The following is a 25,784-nucleotide window of genomic DNA, read 5'->3' as shown; positions in this document are numbered from 1 at the left end:
CCCCCGAAACAGCTGGGAAACTTCTGAAGTAGTTAATATATCACAGGAGTAGAGGAAGCGAGACTGACTGTATAAACATACCTCAGGGCTTGCTACTGTTCCCATTAACTGCCTGTCTCAGTAAAGGGCTGCTATTAGATAGATTCCTGCTGCATTCATACTGATTGAACACTGCAGGCAGGGCAAAGAATTAGAGTGAGACACGTCTTTAAAGACTGTTCAGAAGAGGTTTTTGTGGGGTGGGGGAAGGGAGGAATATAATATAGGTGGCAATTTTATGAAGAGCCACATGTGGTTATACCAATCCCATGTCCCAGTGTATGTCAGGAACTGTACTGATAAGACTATCTGGACACTTCTTTTGTTTGTGCAGATGAAAGGGTAACATGAGATTCCGAGATATACGAGTTGCGCTGAAATGTGCGGGTCACCCTGTCGGCTTGAGGTTGAACCCATGAAGGTCAACACAATGCGTATCATTTGTGAAGAAGGATTTTATTTCAGAAATACAGCAGCTGAACTCCTACAAAATCTCCCAGAGGTGAACAAATGGCAGTGAAGAGTGCAAAGTGAATGAAAATTCATCACAGAGTTTTGAAGGCAATAGAAACTATTCAGGCAGGATTCTGCCGCTTGAATAAGAAGGCAGCTTTGAAGCATTTTTGACTAAAAGGGAACGTTATGTGCACTGCTAACTCATGCCTAGAATGGCAAATATATAAAACTGAAATTATAAAACTGCCTATTTTGAGACAACAATATCTTAGGGTCCTTTTCAATCACGCAATGGGAACAACAAAAGTTTTATTATTGTTCCTTATTTACTATTGATTCATTTCAAATAAATTGGCAACAAAAGGCCCTTCAAATCCCGCCAGTACTGAAGAAGTGTGGATCAACATGCTAGGAGAACCATTTGCATGGTGATTCCCTGAGCATGTGATTCCATTACCCTCTGTTCTGCAACCATGCTAAGCTGTTTTTAGATCAGCCAGAAGGCAATGCAGAGTACATGTGACTTCCCCAATGATATACAATGTCAGTATTTCCCAGGCCAGCTTGATCTGGGTTGCTCAGGACAATTTTTGAAAAGATTTCTAAAAGATCTGTCACATTCCAGAAGGGAAACTGTGTTTGACTGCTGCTGAAAAGGGAAAGAGTCCTGTATGTCACCTTGAAACTTAACAAATGCATCAGGTGGCTTTCAGGTGGGAAAGGACAGAGCCTATTTTATCAGCTGCACGAGGTGCTCACCTAATTATGTATAGATATTAATATGCACACCCTGAGCTCAGAAAGAAGAAGAAGAAGTATTTGGGAAGATTTCAGTGTCATGCTCTTCTGATTGTTCCATCAGTCAGGACCGGTCTGCCCATGAGGCAATCCTGCCTCAGGTGTCAGGATCCATAGGGGCAGCAGATCTCAATGTAGATAATGATTCCCCCCTTGTTTCTGATGTAGATCTTCACTCACTCTTCTTGCCTGGTGGGGAGGAGAGCGCCGTTTTGTGGTTCACCTCAGGTGCCAAAATGTCTTGGACAGGCCCTGCCATCAACACAAGCATTTTGGCTTGGCAGACAGAACAATCCCTCTTCAGTCTCCCTGCGCTGTTCCAGAGATTCTTCCTACCCCTCCAGGTCATTTTTTGTGGTGCGGGGAAAGGAGGGGGGAAGACTTCTTGCGCCAGTGGAAGTTTCAGCTGACCAGATTCATTATTTGAATCCCACCCGATGTGTACATGCCATTTTTGGAAGCCAAGTTCAGAAGGTCCAGCAACACAAAAGATGAAGCAAAACATTTGCTCAGAATCGGAAGTTTTTTTGCTTATGCTTGCAGTTAACAAAGATATTGTGATGGGTGACATATGCAGGTCATGTCCTTACCAGATGATGACAAATCAACAAAAACTAAAAATGTCATGTAGAGTTGTCATACTTTGGAATGAACCTTAATATGTGTATGTGGTGGAAAAGTCAAGGAAATGATGCATAAGGGCTACTGTAAAATAGGATGAAGATCATGGCTTTGTTCTATATTATATGGAAACTTCCACTTTCTCTCAGTTGCTTCCAAAGACATTTGAGACAGGTATTGTGCCATGCTATAGCATGTAGCTAAATAAGTAATGAAAGAGAACCATGAGGTCATTAATCAATTTTTGAAAGTACAAAATACAGAAAAAAAGTTTTCATAAGGAAAGAAGGTGTACAAGAAAAAGTGGAAGCTGAGTGAGAACATGCTGGGAAAGCCGCAGTTGTGTAAAGCCTTTGAAGAAGAATTTCTTGGACAACAGACTACAGGGTGGTCTACCTGTTTCATGGTGAAGCCTTGCCTTGGACTGAGAGGAAAAGGTTCAAGATTCACTTCCACCTAAAAATTAAAGCAGCAGACATCTCCCCTAGCTGAAGGTGCAAGGTTTGATTAGACATATCCCCTCTTGTGCTTGAAGCATTCATTTTGAACTCATAGAATCATAGAGTTGGAAGAGACCACAAGGGCCATTGAGTCCAACCCTCTGCCAAGCAGGAAACACCATCACAGCACTCCTGACATATGGTTGTCAAGCCTCTGCTTAAAGACCTCCAAAGTAGGAGACTCCACCACACTCCTTGGCAGCAAATTCCACTGTCGAACAGCTCTTACTGTCAGGAAGTTCTTCCTAATGTTCTTCCTAATGAACTGTATGGTAGCCCTGTGGTCTGAATTTATGTTCATGAGTATACAGCCGGTATAAATCTTATAAACCCTAACCCTGACCCAGGTGAATGCTTACAGTAGGTGTAAGCATTTTTTTTTTTAAACTCCATAGACAAAGCAACAGGTGTGCTACAAAAGGACAAAATAATGCAGATTCCAAGCTGTTAGGAGTGTTTGACACCAACACTTGACTGCTTTTGTTAGATTCGGTATTCATTTGTGCTGTACATCATTTTGTGACACACCCACTGCTATCTACTGAAATGCTAAGGTTGTGATTTTCTTACTCATATTTTTTTTAATCTATAGTACATAGATACTCAGAATTTCTTACCTTGATTTTGACCTCATATTTTCAGAGGATTGGCACCTACCAATGTTGTTTCGTTTTGTTATTAGCCAAAAGAATGAGCAGCAGTTTTAACAGCAGTGGTTGGTTCACTGTAAACTACAATCCTAGCAGAATACCTAAAATTCCACAGCTGGAGGCCCCGATGCTTCGGAAGACCAGCTGCTGCAAACGACATCTCCTGCTCCCTGGTTCCCCACAGACCTCTGGCGAGGCCTTGGGGGAAGAGGAGGAGGAGGCGGACGCTGCTGCCGCCCCAGGCGGGCCACTGGCCGGGTCCAGCAGGATCTTCCAGCAGGGTCCTTATATAAATCCCAGAAGTTTCTAAAAATCCCTGAACACTGTATAATTCTGTAAAGCTTCAACTGACAGAATGTCAAAGTACAGTCACACCTCGGGTTACAGACGCTCCAGGTTGCGTTTTTTCAGGTTTCGGACCGCCAAAACACAGAAGTACCAGAACGGGTTACTTCCAGGTTTCAGCGGTTGCGCACATGCAGAAGCGCTAAATCACGCTTTGCGCATGCGCAGATGTGCCGAATCACAACCCACACATGCGCAGATGCGCCACTGCGGGTTGCGGGTGCTGCGGGTTGGGAACATGCAACCCGCACAGATCACGTTCGCAACCCGAGCGTCGACTGTAAATGGAAAGTTGCCATGCGTCCACAAGCAAGACACTCACTACAATGTTGCCACTTTAAGGAACCCTATACAGTGCAAATTTCAGGACAAAGAAACTTCACAATTAGGGTATGTCAAACAGATGCCTTTGATATAAAAAGTATGGTGATAATTATACAGTATAAGCAAAAAAAAAAAAGTTTTACTGTTCAGAGATCTTTCTCTCTTTTAGATGAAGAAATGCAGCATCTGCCACTGAAATGATGCGCCAATTATTGAAGCATATAATGTATCCTCTTGGGAACAGTGAGACTGCTTTATTTATTCTTAGCCAACTGTGAAGATAAACAAATTTCACTAAAAGAGGTATTTACAAAATTCCATCTACTTAGAAAGCTCATGTATCAGTGGGATTTTCTACAACGTCACTAACAGCTTTTGAAAACACTGAAATCATATGTCCTACCCAAAAAGTACATAACCGGTCCTGTGAAAATGGGGACTATCTTCTGCTGCTTTCTTGGGGACAGGCAAGATTTCTCTGACATTTATGAGAATGAGTTATTGCTTACCTCTATTAACGTTTTAAGGCTCTCAAAGTCCCCTCCCTTTGCTTGCTTTTTTAAAACTAAGATGGCACAAGGCGCTCTCTGCAGCTCCTGGCTGGAAACCTAGAATGCCTTAGTGAAGTTTCTACCTGCCTAACATGATGGTTGAAAAAGAAACTATTGAAATGTTCAGCTCATGTATATGAAACTGAAAACGACGATTGCAGCAGCAAAAGGATAAATGGAGATGAGGGTAGACATGATTGGAGGTGAGGGGAGGGATCCTTGAGAGAGATAATGGAGTGCAGTTGTTAGAGGTTTAGGCCCACTCTCACCCAAATCAGAGCTCTACTCACCCCCTGAACAGTCTTGAAATCTGGTCTTGGAGACCTTGTTCCCAGTAAAGAAGTAACCCTCTGTTTGAGTCAACTCTCATAAGAATGCAGATAAGGATCAAATGATGAAATAGTGATTCTTCATACAAAAAAATAGTAGCAGAGCACTTAGAAAATTAGTTATCAGGGAGAAGGTTTTCAAAAACCTAGGCTTTTCCATGACATTCTGGAGAACTGGGCCATTGTTTCCGGAGTTTCTATCCTTTGGAATTTCTATTCAAGGGAGTACTGAGGAGGGGACCAGCTCAGTACATTTTGGCAGCTGAGGCAAAGTGCAAAATGGCGCTCCCCTTCCCTGCCAGGGAAGAAGAGGTGAGTGACGATCTACATCAGGAACAAGGAGGGAATAAAGATCTGCATCAAGAGCTGCTGGCCCTGTAGATCCTGATGACCTAGGCCAGAGATGTTCAACCTTTTTGAGGTTTGCTCCCTTGACCAACTACATTCTTTCTGCTTTTTGAGGTTTGCTCCCTTGACCAACTACATTCTTTCTGCTGCACCCCTGTGGGGCTCAGGAGCCCAGTTGTGTCACCCCTTGCCTGCAGAGCTGGCAGCTTTTCACCCTTTTTCAAACACCCTCCCTTGCGGAGTGTGCCCTCAGCCTCCTCTCCTCTACTTGGGAGGGAGTCCTCTGTGCAGTCACTGGTCTCTGAGCTGCCCCCCTTGCCCCCAAAGAGAGGTGCCTCTTCACACTGCCCCACAGAGGCCTGAGGCTTGTCTGCCCATTCCCAACAGCAAGGGCTGGTGGACTAACTGGCTGGGCTCCCTCGCCTGCTTGCTTGCTTACTCAAGGCCACCTCAGCTCCTGGCAACCAGCACCCTCTGACCAGCTCCAGAGGCACCATTTGCCCACGGAGCTTGTAGCCAGGGCTGCTGCAATAAACAGCTGCACAATACTTTGGGAGGCAGAGATCGAGAGGGCATCAGAGGAGGAAGGGAAGGAAAGAGGGACAGAGGCCAATGTTGCCCATGGCACCCCTGCCCTAGGCAGTCACTTCACTTTGCCTCATGGGTGGGTCAGCCCTGATTAAGGGCTTCATAGGTTATTTATGTTCCTCACAAACATGTGTTATTGTTACACATTCCACCAGGAGGGCATTATCTACAAGCTGTCTTTCTTGGGCTCCATGATCACTGCAGATGGTGACAGCAGTCATGAAATTAAAAGACGCCTGCTTCTTGGGAGAAAAGCAATGACAAACCTAGACAGCATCTTAAAAAGCAGAGACATCACCTTGCCAACAAAGGTCCGTATAGTTCAAGCTATGGTTTTCCCAGTACTGATGTATGGAAGTGAGAGCTGGACCATAAAGAAGGCTGATTGCCGAAGAATTGATGCTTTTGAATTATAGTGCTGGAGGAGACTCTTGAGAGTCCCATGGACTGCAAGAAGATCCAACCTTTCCATTCTTAAGGAAATCAGTCCTGAGCGCTCACTGGAAGGACAGATCATGAAGCTGAGGCTCCAATACTTTGGCTACCTCATGAGAAGAGAAGACTCCCTGGAAAAGACCCTGATGTTGGGAAAGATTGAGGGCACAAGGACAGAGGATGAGATGGTTGGACAGTGTTCTCGAAGCTACCAGCATGAGTTTGACCAAACTGCGGGAGGCAGTGGAAGACAGGAGTGCCTGGCGTGCTCTGGTTCATGGGGTCACGAAGAGTTGGACACGACTAAACAACAACAAGCTGTCTTCAGTTTTTTATTATGAGCCCAACATCAGGCAACTGACTTTCTTCTTTGGCTCACCATTTCTATTTTCAGGTTTTCCACCAGCTCTGGTGGTGACTCTTAGCCAACATACAAAAACATCTTATCCCACACCACATCCTACCCACTTTCTCAAATTGCCATGTAAGGGAGCTGGGGAGCTAACTGATAACTCATCACTGGCAGGTGGTGAGGATGGCCTTCTCCTGTTGAAGATTCATTTTGAAAGTGAATTTGGAATGTCTGGGCACTTTTGTTTAGTGAAGCATGCTTTTAGATGCTCCCTGATGTCTTGGTCCTATGAAAGGTATGTGAGTAGACCTTCTCAGCAACTTAAATGAACTGACCTAGTGCTTACTGCCAAGAGAGAGAGTCTGTCATAAGAAATCACTTAGACCACATGGAAAACTGTAATTAGCATGTAGCATAACAATTGTATCACAAGCAAAACAGACAAAAGACAAGGAGTGAGAGGGGCAAACATGCTGAAGTCTTTGAGAGTCTTGCCTTTTATAGCAATGGCAGGATAATCTTGTTTTGAATGGCTACAGTCCCTTTGCCAGGACTGATGCGTTAATTGTATTTCTATACATACATAAACTGCACTTGTGCACTGATGAGACGAGCCAGAGAATAAGCATGAAGGCAAGAAGTGTGCTAACTGGTTTATAAAATAGCTAAATCATTGCAAGATGTTTGTCCCAAGGACCTTATATTGTTAGGACTATAAAGAGCACTTTGTTTTATGGCAAGGAAAATTTCTAGAGGGATATTGGCGATGTTATGTAGGGTTGTGTTTGCTCGGGGACTCAGAGGCAATTTGCTTTATGGAATGGATGGAAGGACTTTGAACAATGTAATTTACCCTGTCTGTTTTTAATGCCTCTTGGTTAAAGGAATGTGTTCTTTCTAAAACAGTGAAAAATGCAGAATAAATACCCAAAGAGTAGTGACAAAAAAGGAGGGAAACACTGAAGGCTTGAATGTCAAAATCTCGGTTAGAGCATAGGATCTGCTTGGTTCTCAATACACAGACACCCTTGCTTGCCAAGTGCCATCACTGCCCAGGACACAGAAGGCAGATGGGGCTGCCCTCTCTCCTCCTGATATTCCTTGAATCCTTCATCCCCAAGGAGCCAGCAAAAGTTCCTTGTGGCTTGTCACAGAGGTGTACAAAAGTATGCATGGCTGGGGAAAGTGGATAGAGAAAAGTTCTTTTCTCTCTCTCATAATACATAAGAACTAAACGACAACAATAATAATACATAAAAACATAATACATACATAATAGTACAATAGACCGCCAATGAAGCTGAATGCTGGAGGATTCAAGACATACAAAATAATGGACTTCTCCACACAGTGAATAGTTACATTTTGGAATTCACTCCCTCAAGAAGCCACCGACTTGGATGGCTTAAAATGAGGAATAGACCAATTCATGTCTACTCACCACAAGGGTCATTTTCCAGTTCCACTGTTGGACACAGTCTGCCTCTGTGTGCCAGTTGCTGGGGAGAATGCTGTTGCACTCAGGGCCTGCTTCTGGGCTTCCAAGAATGCCCACTATGAGAACAAGATGCTGGCTGAGGGGCCTCCCTCACAGCAAGTCTTATGTTCTTGCAGTGCTGTTGCATCTGCCGCTACTATAAGTGGGATGGAATTCCCTCTTACCCTCTCCCGGCAGAAGTACCAGCCACAGATTCCATGTTTGTTACAAATTGCAAATGGATCTCCTCATTTTGTGCATGAGGAAGTGTGGAAGGCACAGGGAGCGTTATCTGCAACCCAGTTTGCTGTTGAATCTGAAATCTGCTTCTGCCTCTGTCCTTTGCAGGCTCATTGAGGCCGGCAGTGGGCACCTTGACTGTAAATGTCTCCTCCCTTCTCACTTACCCCTCCCACTCCTGCCCATCATCCGGACAGGCAATAATAAACTACACTCTTATTATGTGCTCCTCAAATGTGTGATTTTCATGCAATTCTGGATATTCCTGCTTATTGGGGCCAATTCTTATATTCCGCAGCACTATAAAGGCATATCCCAAATATATTTTCTTCTTCTTCCATTTTAATGTATCAGTACAGGCAGAGCTTATGAATGGAGAGGGAAATGAAAGGGCCTAGATAAAAATTTTCAACTATATTAACATTTTTCTTATATTTACTTCATACAGGGGCTATTTCACTTTGTGTAATTACAGGCTTCACTAGCTTCAAGGAAATCAAATCTGTTACCAGCTCCAGCAGGAACCTTCAGAAAGTCAGTCCAATAAATTGAAAACATATATAATTTTTATTCTCTGGTTTTATTTTTTAAGAAAAAAATGCTTGAACCCTATGAGTTTAATTATAGAGTTACTATAAAGAAAATATGTTTACCAACAAAAGTTTATGAAATGGACCTCTATGAATTACATGAATTCCTGAACAAAGGTAACATCTCTCAAACAGAAATATATTAAACTGTTATGCAAAAGAAAAGAGACAGAGAATGTCAGGTTCTGGTTTATGTACCTTTTGTGACATTTCACAAACCCTCCATGCCTGGATTTTCATTCCAAAAACCTGTTACTATAATTAGGGTCACTCTTTTTAATAATTTCAGTATAAGAAGTGCCTTACAGTTCTTTTCTCAGAGTAGCTTTGGATGCCATATCACAAAAAAGAGCAAGGTCAGGGATGGGAAATGGCACACACATAAGATTCGCAATCTCCACACATCCACAGAAAAATGGGATGCAAACATGAAATTGCACCAGCATTTCTTCCCCATCTTTCTAAAGAAACAGAAGTGGCTTGCAAATAAACAATAACAATCAAACAGTAATAAATATCTACCAATGCAATCCTATGGGGAGGCACTCCAGATGCTCTGATCTTTCCACCAGTGCCAGCATTTCAGCCCCTCTTCTCCCCCCCCCTGCACTGTTCTGGAGGCTTCTCCTGGCACACACAAACCCTAGCCGGTTTCAGGGGGTGTGAGCAGGGAGGAGGGGGGACCCATTGTGCAAGGGAAGTTATTTCACAGGGCCAGTTGAATCCCACCCATGGAGGAAAGCTTTTGTCCGCCACAGGGCAGAGAGGAAGCTCTGTGGGTGGAGCAGGTGGTCAGCCCACGGGGCATCCTTCTTGCTGCTGCAGAAACTTCTGTGGCAGCCCTCCAAAAACTGCTCTGAGCTCAGGCCCTGGTCAAGTCTGGTACCAGTTTTTTATGTTTATTATACCATCAGGCTGCGGAGCAGAGGGGGGGGGCATTCCATTGGCTTTGCTTAAGACAGCAGCTGCCTTTGGCTCTCCCTCAATTCCTAGCAGTGGCCATTCTGTCAGATTGCAAGAGAGGGGCAGATGCGAACGAACAGGGCAGTAGCATCACCCCTGCTAAGAGGCTACTGGCTCCTCTTATCCCTGAATACTTTTCATTCCATCTCAGCAGGTCATTATAAGAACTCTGTAACTAGCAGCTTTGTGTGCTTTCCTCCCTCTTCCCACCCCACCTCCGGTTTTCTTTCGTGTTGTGTTTTTTAGGCAGGCTGGGTCTGCTGTTGTTGTTGCTGCTGCTGACTTCTATGCTGCTTTTCGGCAAACGAATGGGGTAAAAAAAATGCTTTCAATAAATAAAAATATTAAGAATTGGCAAGCCTAGTATGGCAACAGGGCTTCAGAACACCAACACTAGTGAATGGGGCCTAAATATCCTTGTTTTGTTTCTCCAAGATCATTTCTGGACCTTCTGTATGTACTTTACAAGAAACTGCTGAATGTAAAGTGGGACTAGGAAGCACTAGCCTGGAGACCAAATCCTTGCCATTGTGCATTTTCTGTGTATCTGAAGCTCCCTCAGCTCCAAGCAAGCACTGCATTGATTCAGCCATATAACTCCAATTTGCAAGGTCAAGATAAATAGAAAGTGCACTTGAAAGAAAGAGAACATATCCAAGTTGAATTCCAAAGAAGGCAGTAAGTTGTCGCTCACAATGCTAGACGTAGCCATGTGTGCTACTGAAATCATCTCTGCCCGTCCTATTTGACTGCAGGCTTTCAATTTTTGGTAGGTGCCTGCCCGTAGTCTCTTTTCTGAACTGTTCCAACCCAGCATTTCTTTCCCTAACCCTCCATTCGCAGTTCCATCTGATTTACTGATCTATTACCCATTTATATTAGGAACTTCTTCAGGGTGAAATTGAAGCTTGTCTCCATGAGAGGCAATAAAAAGCAACACAGTCAAGAATCACTGTAAGGTGATATTTTACTCCTTTAGCCCATTAAACAATAGATAAAACACTAGAGAAGCGAAATCACAGCAGTGATGTGATCTAAAAAATCACAAAAAACCCTATATCCTTTTATTGTGGAGGAAAAGGCAAGAGGGGAGAGGGGCACCATTCCTTTCCTTACTCACAACCCCTTGCAGATTCTCTTGCCTTTTTGGGACAGAAGGCCCACCCACACTTCCATTTATCCTGTGTTTTATGGGTCCAAGTGTTGTTTCTTACTATCTGGCTTCTTTCCCTCAAAAACCCAATTGATGTTTGTTTTGATTCAGTGGTAAAAAGTGTGTTTTCCTGAGGAAAGTGGCAGGACAAAAAGAAAAAACCTCTCAGACCCATGACTTGAAATCACGGGACAAACAGAAGTGTGGCTGGGCCTTTACTGTGGGGGGTGTTTGGTTCCAGCCCCACTCCTTCCACAGTTCTGGAGTGGCAACCTCACCCTCCAGCCCAGGGTAGCCAATATGTTGCTTGACTACAACTCCCATCAGCCCCAGACACCATGGTCAAGAGCCATGGTTGATGGGAGCTGTAGTCCAATCATACTGCAGGTATCTGGTTGCCTGAAACCAAAGTTTTCCGGCTTCCAAGCTTCCATTCATTCCAAATCACATCCACTGGAACACTCTTCGCCCTACACCATCTGTGCTTGCAAGTCCTATTGTATTAAATATATTTTAACAGTGGTTTAGCTAAATTGATTCTGAAGCCAGTTAGAAATCATCTCCAGAATACAGAGGCCTTTTCTATCATCCTATCAGTCACAGTCCAAACTGTGTTATTCCAAGACAACAACATGAGATAGCACAGAAGGAGATACACACACACACACACACACACACACACACTTTCTGCCTTTTTCTCTTCTCCTTTTAGACAAATATTGGGTGGAAAGGGATAGGTTACATGTCTGGAATATTTCAGATATGTACTATATAGCTGAGCTGTAAAAGGAGAAGTTTTTGATGGAACTGACCTTTTTGCTCCTTTCCTCCACCTTCCTCCTGGAAACTTTTGCCACCAGTCAGATACGCAGCATTTATGTTTCATGACTGACAATTATCTCATAATGAAAAACAAGTCACAATTAATAAAGCTCAAAACTAATACCTGCTAAATTCATTTAATGATTTAATGAACTAGGGGAGAGCGTTGTGGTGGGGGGCGGGGCAGAATAGAAATTTAAGAGCAAAGGGATTCCATTTCCAGTTAGAACTTAAAATCATTCTTGAGTCTTCGTTGAGGCTCCAAAAGCAGGGGACAGGAGGCACCTTCATATTTTCACTCCCTACTTTTACAAAGGAACACCTCAAAGCCCAGCAAAGATCCATCTAGGGTTGAATTGTTGACCTTTTGGTTGCAGCGGCTCACCTGGTGGGCTGGGGGAAATCACATTTGAAGCCTTGTTGTTCCAGGTCCATTATGCCTGCATATGCACACACATAGTCAGTATTAAGTCGTGTGTGTGCCTATCGCATGCAGGGAGAACTATCACGATAGGCACCCACGCTACTTAATACTGACTATGTGTGTGCATAACAGACCCAGAATAGCAAGTCTTCAATTGTGGGATCAAATGTGTGCCCCCGTTTCTCCTAATTGCACCCACCTTCCCCTCCATACAACTGAGCCAAGCAGAAACGAAAACGACAAGCCTTCCAGCTTCTTTGTCTTCTCTGCAGGAGGGAGGAGGTGGTGGGGTACCAGGTGTCTTCCCTGAAGCTGGCAAGGAAGAAGGAGCCATCTGGCTACCATGGTTTCTTACTCGGCTTACAAGGCCAGACAAAAAATGTAAATCCCTGTGTATTTTGGGGTTTTCAAATATTTGCACCAATAATTATTTAACCGGCTTCCCCCTGTAGCCCAACCTAAGAGTATTTTATTTAAAGGGCAGGTGTGGTTGCAAACTCAGGGTGGGAGCAGATCTGGGTGTTATGGGAGAGGGGCATCCCATGGACTGCCATTAGGCTATGCTATTCCACACACAGACTCACAAGAGCCTCTCTAGATGTTGCTGAACTACAACTGCCATCACTGCCAATGGCCAGAGATTATGGGAGTTTTAGTTCAGTAATATCTGGAGTGCAAAAGGCTCCACATCCCTCTGGACCTAGAAGAATAGGAGGCTCCTTCCTCTACCTGCTTGCATAGTACCACCTTGGGACCTGATAACAGCCTGCGCCCCCCCCCCAACAATCCTGCTGGTAGGAAGGTAGCTATTTGTTTGTTTTTAAATAGAACGTGTTTTATTTATAATTTTTATAATTTATACAAAATACAATTATATAAAATGATAGGAACATAATGAAATATTGTTGAAGCAGAAAAACATAGAATCCTAGAATTCTGGAGGTGGAAGGGACCCCGAGGGCTATCTTTCAAGTGCAACCCCCTGGAATGTAGGAATCTCAGCTAAAGCATCCATGACTGATGGCCATCCAACCTCTGCTTAGAAACCTCCAAGGAAGGAGAGTCCAGAGCCTCCCGAGGGAGATCAACCATCCAGGTAAACAGCACTTATTTGACCCCAATTATTTCACATGGAGAGGGAAACCTACAGATACAGTCCAAAAGGTGCACAAGGAGTTCTGTAATACAGTGGTGCCTCGCAAGACAAAATTAATCCGTTCCGCGAGTCTCTTCGTCTTGCGAAGCACGGCTATTAGCGGCTTAGCGGCTTAGCAGCTATTAGCGGATTAGCGGCTATTAACGGCTTAGCGGCTATTAATGGCTTAGTGGCTTAGCGGCTTTAAGAAAAATGAAACAAACTCGCAAGAACTCGCAAGACATTTCATCTTGCGAAGCAAGCCCATAGGGAAATTCGTCTTGCGGAACGACTCAAGAAACGGAAAACTCTTTCGTCTCGCGCGTTTTTCGTCTTGCGAGGCATTCGTCTTGCGGGGCACCACTGTATGGGATAATTTTAAAAAGCAAGTGGTCCTCACTGAACCTGGTTCAAAAAGATCTTGTCATCTGGAGGAGCCCTGGCTGGCTAGACAGCCCACCACACTCTTACCTGGGAGTAAGGCCCACTGAACTCAGTGTGGCTTTCTTCTGAGTATATACTTAGTTATTTACTAGATGCAAGTCAGCAGCACCAGATTACCCCACATGGTTAGGATTTCACCCAGCGCCTTGCAGAGCCGGGGTGACGCTGCCGATGGGCCCTATGCCCCTTGGCAACATCCAAAGGCTCTGATCTGCTAGGCGCTGGGGTAGACTGCACCCTGCCCCTTGCAGACTCAGGCCCAGCACTGGGGGCAGCAACAAGCAGCTCTGGCTCACCCAGCCCTATCCTTTGCCACCCCAACACCACACTTAAACCCTGGGGGTTTCGGATCGTGGACTCTACTGAGCAAAACGGGAGCCTCAGTGATCGCACTCTCCCTCAGGAAACAAAGCAGGAAGGTGCTCCAAGAAAATGCACGTGGTAAAAAGGAGTGCTAGGTGGGTGGGCTGCCCCCTCACCCATTTGTGATTGGCCAAGCAGATCAGGATTTTTAAAAAAACAAAATGGATTTTCTTTCTTCACTTTGTGATAGGAATTTTATGGTCTTAGATATATGGTAATGTTCATAACTGCACATACATAGATCAACAGAGGAAGACCAACCTGGAACCATTTTGATTCCTAAACTGACCAAATCCTTTCTCTGCAAGGTTAAACTGGAAAAGCCTCCCCATTGTCTCTTTCCTCACAAATCTTGTCTCAAGGATATGTCTGTTTGAATAAGGTGTGAGCCTGTGACCTGGCCCAGGAAATAAGTATTTTACCACTACAAAAGAATGGCCAGGCTCCCCAGGCAATCCAATCAAGTAACTTGCCAGACAGGAGATAAACTGTGACAAGAGAAAAACAACATTAAAATTTCTGTGATGTAGGTGGGATGTATCTGAGGGGTGGTCTTAGGTTACACCCCTTCTGTGATGTATGCATAATGTTTCTGGGGGTGGTCTTGATCTAGAGAATGGGAATTTCAAAAGTCTTTATAAGCCCTTGCACGGCATTTTGGGGGGTCCTCTTCCTCTCCTGCGTGTGAGGGGAGCACCCTGTTGCAACAGATTAATAAAGATCAAGCTTACTAGCTGCTTTGCTTCTCAATATTCTCTGGTTGGCCTCTGTTATTTTCTCCTACCAATAGGGAACCTATGTAAGGACTCTATATGGGCTCTTGGATACCCCATAAGGGAAAAGGGCATATTTTTATTTACAACAACTTCTCACTTCCCTCTGTGGCCCCTTAGCCTTATGCTGTGGGCCCCTATTTATGCGATTTTCACCTGTGGTCCCCTTGGAATATCCTGTGGGGCCCCAGAGGGCCATATGGCCCCCAGTTGGGAAACACTGTTCTACGGGAGCTACCTCATCATCCAATTCACATGTCTCACTTTACAACAGGCATAGGCAAACTCGGCCCGCCAGATGTTTTGGGACTACAATTCCCATGATCCCTAGCTAACAGGACCAGTGGACAGGGATGATGGGAATTGTAGTCCCAAACATCTGGAGGGCCGAGTTGGCCTATGCCTGCTTTACAGGTACTACTAGTGCTTACAAAGGCCTTCTGCACAAGCTCCAGAATCGTATTTAGAAATGAATATTCTTTTCATTAAATTTCCATTAGGCTGAGTGAGGCGGCCACCTCAGGTGGCAACGGCTGGGTGGGAAGTGGCAGGGTCAGGGCCATCTTTACTATATGTGGCACCAGGGTGCAAAGATCCGCCCGGCGCCCCCAATTTTTTTTGGGGGGGGCAGCTCAAAGTTGTTGAGCTTTTAAGGATGGGAACAGCGATAACCGCTAACATGGAGAGAAAAACAAGCAGCAGCAATAACTCCATCTTTCCGTTTTTGCGATCATGTGAAAATGAAAGACATCACTAGGAGGCACTGCCGGATACGTTGATTCTGGAGGTCTTCTGCAAAAGAGAATGGAAATGACCCATTGACCGCAATCAGTCGGGTGTTGCAGTTAAGAGCTTAGGTGGCTTCAGCGCCCCCCAGAATTCGGCGCCTGGGTGCATTGCACCCCTTGCATCCCTGGGCAAAGACGGCCCCGGGCAGAGTGTGTGAGGGCACAGCTATGCCTGCCACACATTCAGCCCTGCTGCACCTAAGGTAGCCTGTTACTCTCTTAACTGATGGAGAGAAGCCAGCACAGAAGTGAAATTCAAAGGCCAGTTTGGTTGGCTTCCGAGTGTGGGATTGGGTGGGTGCATGTGCCATCTGGTCGCTCGTCCCAGGCACCAAATGTCTTCAACCAGCCCTGATTCCTAGGTAGAGAACAAAGTCATGGCAGTGCCCCTGTGTCTGTCAGAACTCTGGCTCCAGTATATGTTGCACATGCAGTTGTCAGGTAGAAAAGCACCTTCTGTTTTAAGCACAAGCTGCAACAAATCTTTCTGAAAATTATGTTCAGGATTTCTGGCCAGCTGGCGCAGGGGGAAAAAGTCTCATAAAGGCCTTGCTGAATTCCCTTGTAAAACAATATTTTCAAATTTATTCTCCTTTTCTTTTTAATAAAAAGCTATCTTGCATTCCCCCAAAATCAAATTTAAATATACAACAATAAAACAGGCATTAGTCTCCCTGTCAAAAATTGCAATCATATCTTCCTCAGGTGAAACATGCAGAGTCTGCCCTAAGGCTAGAGTGAGCAGGGCTACAGTTGCCCATAATGTTCAGCAGGAAAGTCAGGAGAAATTTATCGATGGTGACACAATCTATATTGCACTGGCAAAAGCACACAGCAGAGCCACTCAGAATATTTTAGATAATGCCTTGATGTAATTGATAGCATTAAAGCCGTACGTCTCTTTCACTATTCTGTTACAATGATGGGGGAAATGCCAATAAGATTACCTGCCTCTTTGTTCATCTTGGATAGAAGCAGGAGAGCTCTTGCAAGCAAACCAATTCACACACATATGCAGAGTGCTATGATGGAGATTCGCATTTAAACCTCTCTCCTCACAGTCAAGTGCCTCGGCCAAGTGCTGTGATGGGGCAATTTCTCCATGCAGCATCCAGGTGGTGAGGAAATCGCTGTCTCTGCCCTTCAGAGATCTGCTGCTGAAGGATGCGGAGGAATGCAGGGGGCTGGGGGGCCAGTTAAAAGGGCTTTGTGGGCCAGACACATCTGATGTGTCCACTCTGTGGTTTCCTATAGCATTCCATGTATATTGCTGTATATTACCTTAAAAATACTCTGAAAGAAACAAATACAGTAATTCCTCATCTTACATGTGGGTTTGGTTCCAAAGATTCCAGGTTTACATGAAAATTGTGTACAGTCAAGTTCTTGGAGCCACCACTTGGCTAGTAGGTTGGGGGGGAGAAAGAGAGCATCCCCAGCAGTCTCAGAGTCTGTATGCTGAGTGGGCTTTGCCCAGCGGGCAGGCAAAGTGCTTAAAATCTCTTTTTGCACTGGGTAACCCCATGCAAAAAGAGTTTTTAAGCTTTCCGCCTTGCTTGGGACATAACTTGAGCAATTTCAACCAGCCCATCTTCAACCATCTTCAAATCAACTGCTACTAAGATGAGGGATTACTGTAAATAAAAAAGATGAAGTATAATTTTCTATATAGAAAAGGGCAAGGAAACCCAAGCACACGCGAGTACGTGAGAGTTGTTGTGATGATGACAGCTTCTCCTATATATTAAATATCTCTGGTAGTGGGGCTGAGCTAAATGTACTGGACTGACACAGTACTTGTTGGTTGGCAAGGGAAAAAGAAAACATAGAAAGAATTCCCTGGATGCCAAGATCCAGGTTTGGGAGAAGTATTCTTTGGTGAGAACCCCAGCAGAGATTTAAAATCACAAAACATGAAGCAAAGTAAAACATGGAAAGATAGGCTGTTAGACCTTTAAAATATGACCTTGTCAGTTTCAAAACTTCCCTCTTCCCCTAGCATAGAAAAAGGCCACACGTTTGGTATGTTTAAAATTGTTTACTTACAAACTCTCTAAAGATTAAATTCATGTGCTTTCCCATACAGCAGCCAGAAAACACAGGCAGTACAATTTGGCTGAGTGGTGGTATAGCCATGCAGTCTGAACTGGAGCAACAAACTCAGATCTTCCCACATTGAGCTTCTCAGGTAGACTGAAGGGGGAACAAAGGCCTTTCTTCCCAAGGTGAGGGGGCGTGACCTAGCTTACGCTTATGGCATTGACCCCTTGATGCATAAATTAGACTTAAGCATATTGGTTATATCACAGTACAGTGGTACCTCAGGTTACAGATGCTTCAGGTTACAGATGCTTCAGGTTACAGACACTTCAGGTTACAGACTCCGCTAACTCAGAACTAGTACCTCGGGTTAAGAACTTTGCTTCAGGATGAGAACAGAAATCGCGTAGTGGCAGTGCAGCGGCAGCAGGAGGCCCCCTTAGCTAAAGTGGTACCTCAGGTTAAGAACAGTTTCAGGTTAAGAACGGACCTCCAGAATGAATTAAGTTCTTAACCTGAGGTACCACTGTACTAGCCCAAGCTTAGTGTTTACTCAGAAGTAAGTCCTGCTAAATTAAATGGAACTCATAGGCACTCACTCTTGCCCATTCTTATTGATGTGAAAATCACAAATCCCCTTAAACTCTCTAAATGTACAATGCAACAGAAAGTGAAAATATCAATGAAAATAGGAAGGAATGTTTGATGCATGAGTGCTACAGCAGCTATCATGACAATGTTATATTACTAGGCACCTTTATATCAAACGACATGTGCAGTAGATCGAACAATATTTTATTACTTGCCTCTTCAGAGCTTTCTATTTCTGAGCATTTGATAAAATTCTGAATGCCTCAGCTTTTCAAGGGGAACAAAAATATGCCAAGGTGCCTTTACTTCTAAAGGCAGTGACTCTCAGCTAGGCTAGCAATCTGGGGAAAATGTCACAGTATGTTCAAGCAGCTAAGCGATTTCCCCTTCCCCTTCCCCCAACATTGTGTAAACGTGTGTGACGAGAACAGCAAGGTTTTGCTCCAGAGGTTGACACTTAATGCAATTGTGGAACTCTGATCTCCAGGGAACAAAAGATGCAAACTGCTATTGTCCCAAAGGACCATAAAGGAGCTCTTTCAGCTGTAGCTAATGTCAGCTCAGGGAGCAAGTCCCAAATGCATTGCTAAAGTGGGTGTCCTTGCCAAACAACATGCTACTATGTACTGCTAGTGAATGAGTTGGCTGGGTCAGTCTCCCTTTGAAAATGCTTCATCTTATAATGAAAGCCACCAGGTGCATTTTTACAGCTCTTTGAAATGGAATACCAGCTACTGAAGATTTGCGTGTTCAGCCCAGAGAACTCCCTCCTAAATAAAGACACATTTGACTCAAATTTTAGTTTTGGTTTTTGGCAGAATTTAGGCCACAACTTTACTGATTACAGAAAAGTGAGTGGTTGCATAGGCTCTGGTTCAACTAGCTCCCTACCCCCTTGCAGGTTCCGGAGCCCCGTTCGCAACCTGAAAAGAACACAATCCTTGTCTGCACACACACGGGTCGCAATTCGCCGTTTCTGTGCAAGCACGTGACGTCATTTTGCTCGTCTGCGCATGCGCGAACAGTGAAACCCGGAAGTAACCCTTTCCGGTACTTCCGGATCGCCGCGGGACGCAACCTGAAAGCGCACAGCCTGAAGCAAATGTAACATGAGGTATGACTGTACATGATTTTTTCCCCCAGGTTTAGCAAAAGAGCTTGTTTTTATCATGATGGTGCACACATAGCACATCCCTATCAATCTCATCAGATATGGATGAATTGGAAGCCTCTGGCTTCCGAATGTGCAAATGTGTGGCAAAAGAGATACAGGCTCTGTTCTACTCATGGTGATGTACTTACACCCTTATATGAAAAGCGATGCATTCATCACAGCTAGAAAAATGTAACAAATAAAGAGATGCTGGCTATCCTGAACTTTAGATTTATATTAATAAAATCTTGGAGAGATGAATATTCTCCCCATATGAGCTATAAAATACACAAAGTTCACAAACATTTAAAACAAATCCATCAAGAAAATACAACTAAGAGACTATATTGAAAAAGTGCTCATCCAACAGTGCCATAAAAATGGCCAGAATTTATACTACAGAATGTTCCCAAATAACAACAAAATTTGTGGTTAAACTGGGATGTCTTAAAGCTGTTCTCCTGGAAAAGCATTCCACAAACAGAATGAGCGGGGGCAGAGAGGAGACATTCTCGCATGGGCACTCCCTGACCTCTGGGGAGGGGGGATGACACAGATAAAAGTCTCTGATGAAGACCACATGCATTATACCAATAGCAAATATTTATTATACTCTTTCTCCCTGTTTTTCCATGCATTGAGGCATTTTTTTCACAGAACATCCAGTTCTGCCCTAAATATTTGAATAGCAGCTTCCTGCTCTCTCATTTAATCTCCATGGGTTTTTTTGTTTGTTTGTTTAATGTGGAGACAAAGACCACAAATCTCATTCAGATAACTGGTAAGAGAGTTCAACAAATGAGTTTGAGCCGTGGGGGCAGCTTCCCCAAGACATGAAGCACAGAGACACACCAGGTACCCTCAATGCCACTCCATTAGTGCATCCAGGAGGGCGAGAATGTGTTCCTATCACATTGTTTCGCACATAGCAGGAGCTTGTGGCATACAATAGATTTCAAGCACTTTCGGTGCTGCTAATTGTAATTTTCCAATACATCCTGTCCAAAAGAGTGGACAAAGAAAGAGCTTATGCAACTTATCATTAGCTTCATGGATCAATATCGTTTAGGAAATACAAAACAACTCTAGTTGTTTAAAGACAAGAAGTACCAGGAGGCGTCCCCTCCTTTTGTTGACAGCAAATCCCAGTATTGATCTGTCTGCAGTGTAACTGCAAAATTTGCAGAAAGCAGGTGGACCTGCTGAGAATATAAATAGAGCCACTCTTCTTGCTTGGCTCTGTGTAAGGTCCCTGCAAGCTCCCCCTGGGTAAGGCAGCCTATATCCTAACTAAATGATACATTCATCTGGTATCAGAAGAATATAAAGAACTGACAAACTAGAACCAATTTTTCCAAAAGATGTTTTCTCCTGTTATTCTCCGAGAATATCTTCTTTTCAATTGTCCCAGCTGAATTCCCTCAAACTCTCTGTGCCTTGGCTGATTTTGAAGCAGATAGCATATAGGACTATATATGAAGGTAGACCACAGTCCATTGTATTTAGTGATCTCTAAAATAAGCAGTAGAATTCTGAAAGCATATGAATTAAGATTTATAGAGTATAGATTCAGGCTAAACAGTGTTCGCATTATTCACCCCCACAATAACTTTGAGTGGCAAGTCACAGTAACCTGACCAGCATCTCAGCTCTCATTGCCAAAAGCCTACTCACTGAGTCCCAATGACTAATCTCATATCAGAACCCAGGTCTCACAGATTAAAGTCAGAGCTTTATTCACTAGGAAACATAAGGCCAATGTGGAATTTCTTTCCACACAATCAGAAGATTTGATTCCATTCATTTTTTGGCTTAACTAGGACCTTGGAGTTTCTTGCACACTAGAGGACTTAAATTATCAGAGTACAGCACGAAAGGTTGTATTATCACCATTTAGTGAACTTGTGAACGGGCCATTGCTCTTACCCTGTAAAGCTTACCTTTGATCTCTGCAGACCAGCCACTCTTACATTTCATGGCTTTTTCACGCCTGCTTATAATTATTACTTCATGACCTGGACAAAGCTGGTTTCAAAGCTCATGCCACATGCAAAAGGCTAGCAGCCTTCAATGTGCCACATGTTTATTTATCCATTTATTTTTAGCTGCAGTCAGTTATCTCAGGTACCTCTCTGTAGAGGAGACAGAAGTCAGTATAGAGGGGGCTCGCATTTTCTCCAGAAAGCTCACTCCCAGTCTCTCTTTCTCTAGGGATAATCTTACACAGTAAATACTGTCCAAAGAGGCCAAGTGTCATTTAAAATAATATGTTCTGTTCTCTCAAATGAATTATATACTAAACAACTAAGGAGGGAGAACCACACAGGAAAAAATTGGTCAGAAAAGATTAACGGGAAAGATTGCCAATCCGAGAATGTAAAAAACCCTCACCATTTACTGCCTTCGTTTCCCCACAGAATAAGAGAATCCATTTAGAAAACTGGTCCTATTTATTGTATTTATTGTTGTTGTACAGCCCTATGACATTTAGCTATGTCCTAGCAGTCTACAAATAGCTTAAATAAAGATTCCACATCCCTCAGGCATCCACTGGGCACTCCTGTGACCAGCTCAGCACATGGCAGCACAATTAAAAGTCCATCTGGGGTGTGGTTGTGACACAGGATGCTGGCTTGCATTGCAGTTTGCTCTGAGCCTTTCTGACCACACAATGAGAAGGCTTCATCAGACACCATGTTAATTAGATTACAAACATGGTTTCCTGAGAGGATTAAGGTAAACAAAAGCCCTTCTAGAGGCAAAGCAGAAAATAAAAAAAAATGCTTGCTCCTCTCATTTCCCAAGTGCTGTTAGATTTTTCCAACGTTCATCTGTTTACTCCTCCAATGATGATGGAACTGGAGTTTTGTTTTTCTTTCAATAGCAGCACAGCCTCAGTTATTCTCAGCTGACAATAGGACATGACGGTATCTGGAGGTCAGTCAACGTGGGAGTAATCAATGTTTGCATTAGTTCCCATCAGATGGCATCTCAGACATTTATTTTATTTTTTTGCAGCTGTGGAGAAGCATCAGCACTGTCACAATGCATGCCATCCAAAATCCTGACAATTACACTGTGGGATATGAGCCAATCATAAGCACTGGCAGGAAAAGGAAACGTCTGCATTGATTGCTAAAGGAAGCATTGTTTACCATTCCCAGCAAGGAACATATACATGGTACTTGCTCCCCCAATAACCACCACCGATCCGATCCTACTATTTGAAGGTATGCATTGACACAAAAGCACAATGAAACTGGGCTGCTGTTTCATATTGTGGATGAAGAGGGAAGTGTCCAAAACAGGCAAAGAAAATTGGCACGCCCTATAGTGAAAGCTGGGTGAAAGAGGGTGGCGCTGTGGTCTAAACCACTGAGCCTCTTGGGCTTGCAGATCGGAAGGTCGACGGTTCAAATCCCCACAATGGGGTGAGTTCCCGTTGCTCGGTCCCTGCTCCTGCCAACCTAGCAGTTCAAAAGCACATCCAAGTGCAAGTAGATAAATAGGTACCGCTCCGGCAGGAAGGTAAACGGCATTTCCGTGCACTGCTGTGGTTCACCAGAAGTGGCTTAGTCATGCTGGCCACATGACCCGGAAGCTGTACGCCGCCTCCCTCGGCCACTAAAGCAAGATGAGAGCCGCAACCCCAGAGTTGTCCGCGACTGGACCTAAGGGTCAGGGGTCCCTTTACCTATAGTGAAGGCTACAATTGCTCATGGATCTCCTAGTCAGGAGTCACCTGATGAGTCCCGACAGTGGAAGCCTGAACAAGGATTTCTAGTTGTGCAATGTGGCTTCCCCCTTCACTTTCCCCACACACTTTCCCCACACAATGGCTCTGGGGATCACAGCAGGAGCAGGGACCGAGCAACGGGAACTCACCCCATTGTGGGGATTTGAACCGTCGACCTTCCGATCTTCACTTCCCCCTTCACTTTCCCCACACAATGGCTCTGGGGGGCTGGTAGAACCCTCAGAATAGTGCATGGGTGAAAGAGAGGGGAGATTGCTTGTGCTGATGGATAATCAGAAGAATACCATGTTGTCTCTCCCCACCCCAGTCTCAAAACTTCTGTGCTCTAGCAAGGGAGTATTTCCAAGAACATCAAAAGAACCTTCATGGATCAGATTGTGAGTCAAATTACCCCAGTATCTTGTTTCAAAAAGTGGTCAGACAGATGTGTCTGAAACGTCCAGACAACCTAGGAATCTGCACACAGCACGAGAGAGAAATGTAAGAACACATATGAATATATTGACAGAAAAGGCAATGCGTATTGCAGCATAGGAGTGAACAAATGTGAATCTTTAAATTCTCACATTCTGGCTCTAAACCACAATTTTTCCCCTTAGAGAATATGCACAACGCTTTTCAATCAGCTCACGCTGCATAGAATGATCAAGCTAATAAAAATGACTTTAAGGGTGCATTAAATTTGGGTTTGGGATGGCTCTTGTATTTGCAGCATAAATGCTAATAAAATTATAAATCTGCTATTAACTTTTTATTTCCTTACCAAGTGATCAAGATTTTTAATGGGTGCTTTAAAAAGGCGCATATGACTAACTAGAAAGGTACAAGAGCATCAGTGAAATAAGAATAAGCCTATATGCTGCTGGGATTATTCATCTGTCTTTCATGGGGCCTCTTCAAGGTGGACGAGGATTGATGTATAGCAAAGGAAGGTTAGTGGGGGGGGGAGGGAATACTTTAATTTAAATGACAACTGAAGCATTTCCTCAACAGATTATACTCTAGGGACAACACTTAATATGTAGTGTTAACTTTATAATAATTTCATGTCAGTGATACAGCAAAGCTTACTCATTAGGATCATACAGCTTGTTCATTGTAAGTTAATATACTATGTTATGCTTTGCTCTCAAACTAAAAAAAAAAAAAAGAGTGTGTATGTAATTGCTGCCCATGGAATGGATATCAGATGGATAACCCTTTCAGACATTAAGGTTCGTGCATTTCATTATATGCAATTAAAAACATATTTCAGTCTTGTGCATGAAATAATGGCAATTAAAGAATTACTGTTTCTGGTTTGGAATGGAGCTTCTTTAGCTCACAGTATCTCACTTTAAAATAACACTTATTAGAAATCATAGGAAATAATCACTGATGCTATATTTCCAATTTTCAAAAATATCCTTCCTCAAAAGATTGTCCCACTTCCTCGAATAGAGAGTCAAGGTGCTTCATCTGGTCTATGCTCAGTTGTTTGATTGCCTAGATGGCAGCAGCTGTCTCCTCTCTCTTCTGGAGAGGCTCCAGAGCTCATCACAGCCTGAATCTGGAAGCCTCCAGAGTTGGGAGTCCAGGGACTGTGCCCCTTCATATATGCTATCTTCTATCTGCAAACTGAATCTTCTCCCACACTGCACAAACTTCCTGGGCACAAAAGTTAGCACATCCAGGAGATGGATACTACCCTAATCATTTATCTGATGCACTATTTTTTCTATACAGCAGGAGTTGAGGAACCTCAGTCCTGGGCATGTGTATGTGTCACATGCTGCTCTCCAGGCCTCTCTATCAAGCCCCCTAGACCAAATCCCCATACCTGTGTCACACCTGCCCTCTTTTGCTTCTGGCCTTGCTCAATATGTAGGGACGCTGGAGGTGCTGTGGTCTAAACCACTGAGCCTATTGGGCTTGCTGATCAGAAGGTCGGCAGTTCGAATCCCCACGACAGGGTGAGCTCCAATTGTTCGGTCCCAGCTCCTGCCAACATAGCAGTTTGAAAGCACGCCAAAAATGCAAGTAAATAAATAGGTACCACACCGGCAGGAAGGTAAGTGGCATTTCCGTGCTCTGCTCTGGTTTCGGTGTTCCATTGCACCAGAAGTGGCTTAGTCGTGCTGGCCACATGACTCGGAAAAACTGTCTGCGGACAAACGCTGGCTCCCTTGGCCTGTAAAGCGAGATGAGCATCGCAACCCCAGAGTCCTCTGCGACTGGACTTAACTGTCAGGGGTCCTTTACCTTTAGCTTTTCAGTCCTTTTTGTAATGTGGAGGGGCATTGAATATGCCATCCCCTAGCCTAGCTGTATAGGGACGCGGGGGGCACTGTGGGTAAAACCTCAGTGCCTAGGACTTGCCGATCGTATGGTCGGCAGTTCGAATCCCCACGACGGGGTGAGCTCCCGTCGTTCGGTCCCAGCTCCTGCCCACCTAGCAGTTCGAAAGCACCCCTAAGTGCAAGTAGATAAATAGGTACCGCTTTATAGCGGGAAGGTAAACGGCGTTTCCGTGTGCCGCGCTGGTGCTGGCTCGCCAGAGCAGCTTCGTCACGCTGGCCACGTGACCCGGAAGAGTCTTCGGACGGCGACAGCTCCCAGTCTCTAGAGCGAGATGAGCACGCAACCCCAGAGTCGGACATGACTGGCCCGTACTAGCAGGGGTACCTTTCCCTTTACCTAGCCTAGCTGTACCTGCAGCTGCATCTTCCAGGGTTCTTCATTGCACAGAGAGCCTC

The 25,784-nt window shown here is 44.3% G+C and overlaps 1 protein-coding gene across 4 annotated transcripts in view; it reads right to left on the bottom strand.

Annotated features, from left to right (window-relative positions):
- Window positions 1-25,784, bottom strand: part of ERBB4 (erb-b2 receptor tyrosine kinase 4) — an 873,292-nt gene that overhangs the window by 580,942 nt on the left and 266,566 nt on the right. Inside the window, exon 1 of one of the 4 annotated variants that reach the window (XM_082228044.1) lies at window positions 9,166-9,186. The exons of the other annotated variants lie outside the window; for them this stretch is intronic. The gene's annotated coding sequence lies outside the window, so the exon portion shown is untranslated. Of the gene's footprint in view, window positions 1-9,165; window positions 9,187-25,784 lie in introns of those variants that run through there. 4 annotated transcript variants of the gene reach the window in all.

The sequence above is a fragment of the Podarcis vaucheri genome (genome assembly GCF_965113315.1).
Source record: "Podarcis vaucheri genome assembly, chromosome: 1".
Classification (NCBI taxonomy): Eukaryota; Metazoa; Chordata; class Lepidosauria; order Squamata; family Lacertidae; genus Podarcis; species Podarcis vaucheri.
The sequence above is the reverse complement of the archived record's forward strand: the minus strand, read 5'-3'. Positions and strand labels throughout refer to the sequence as shown.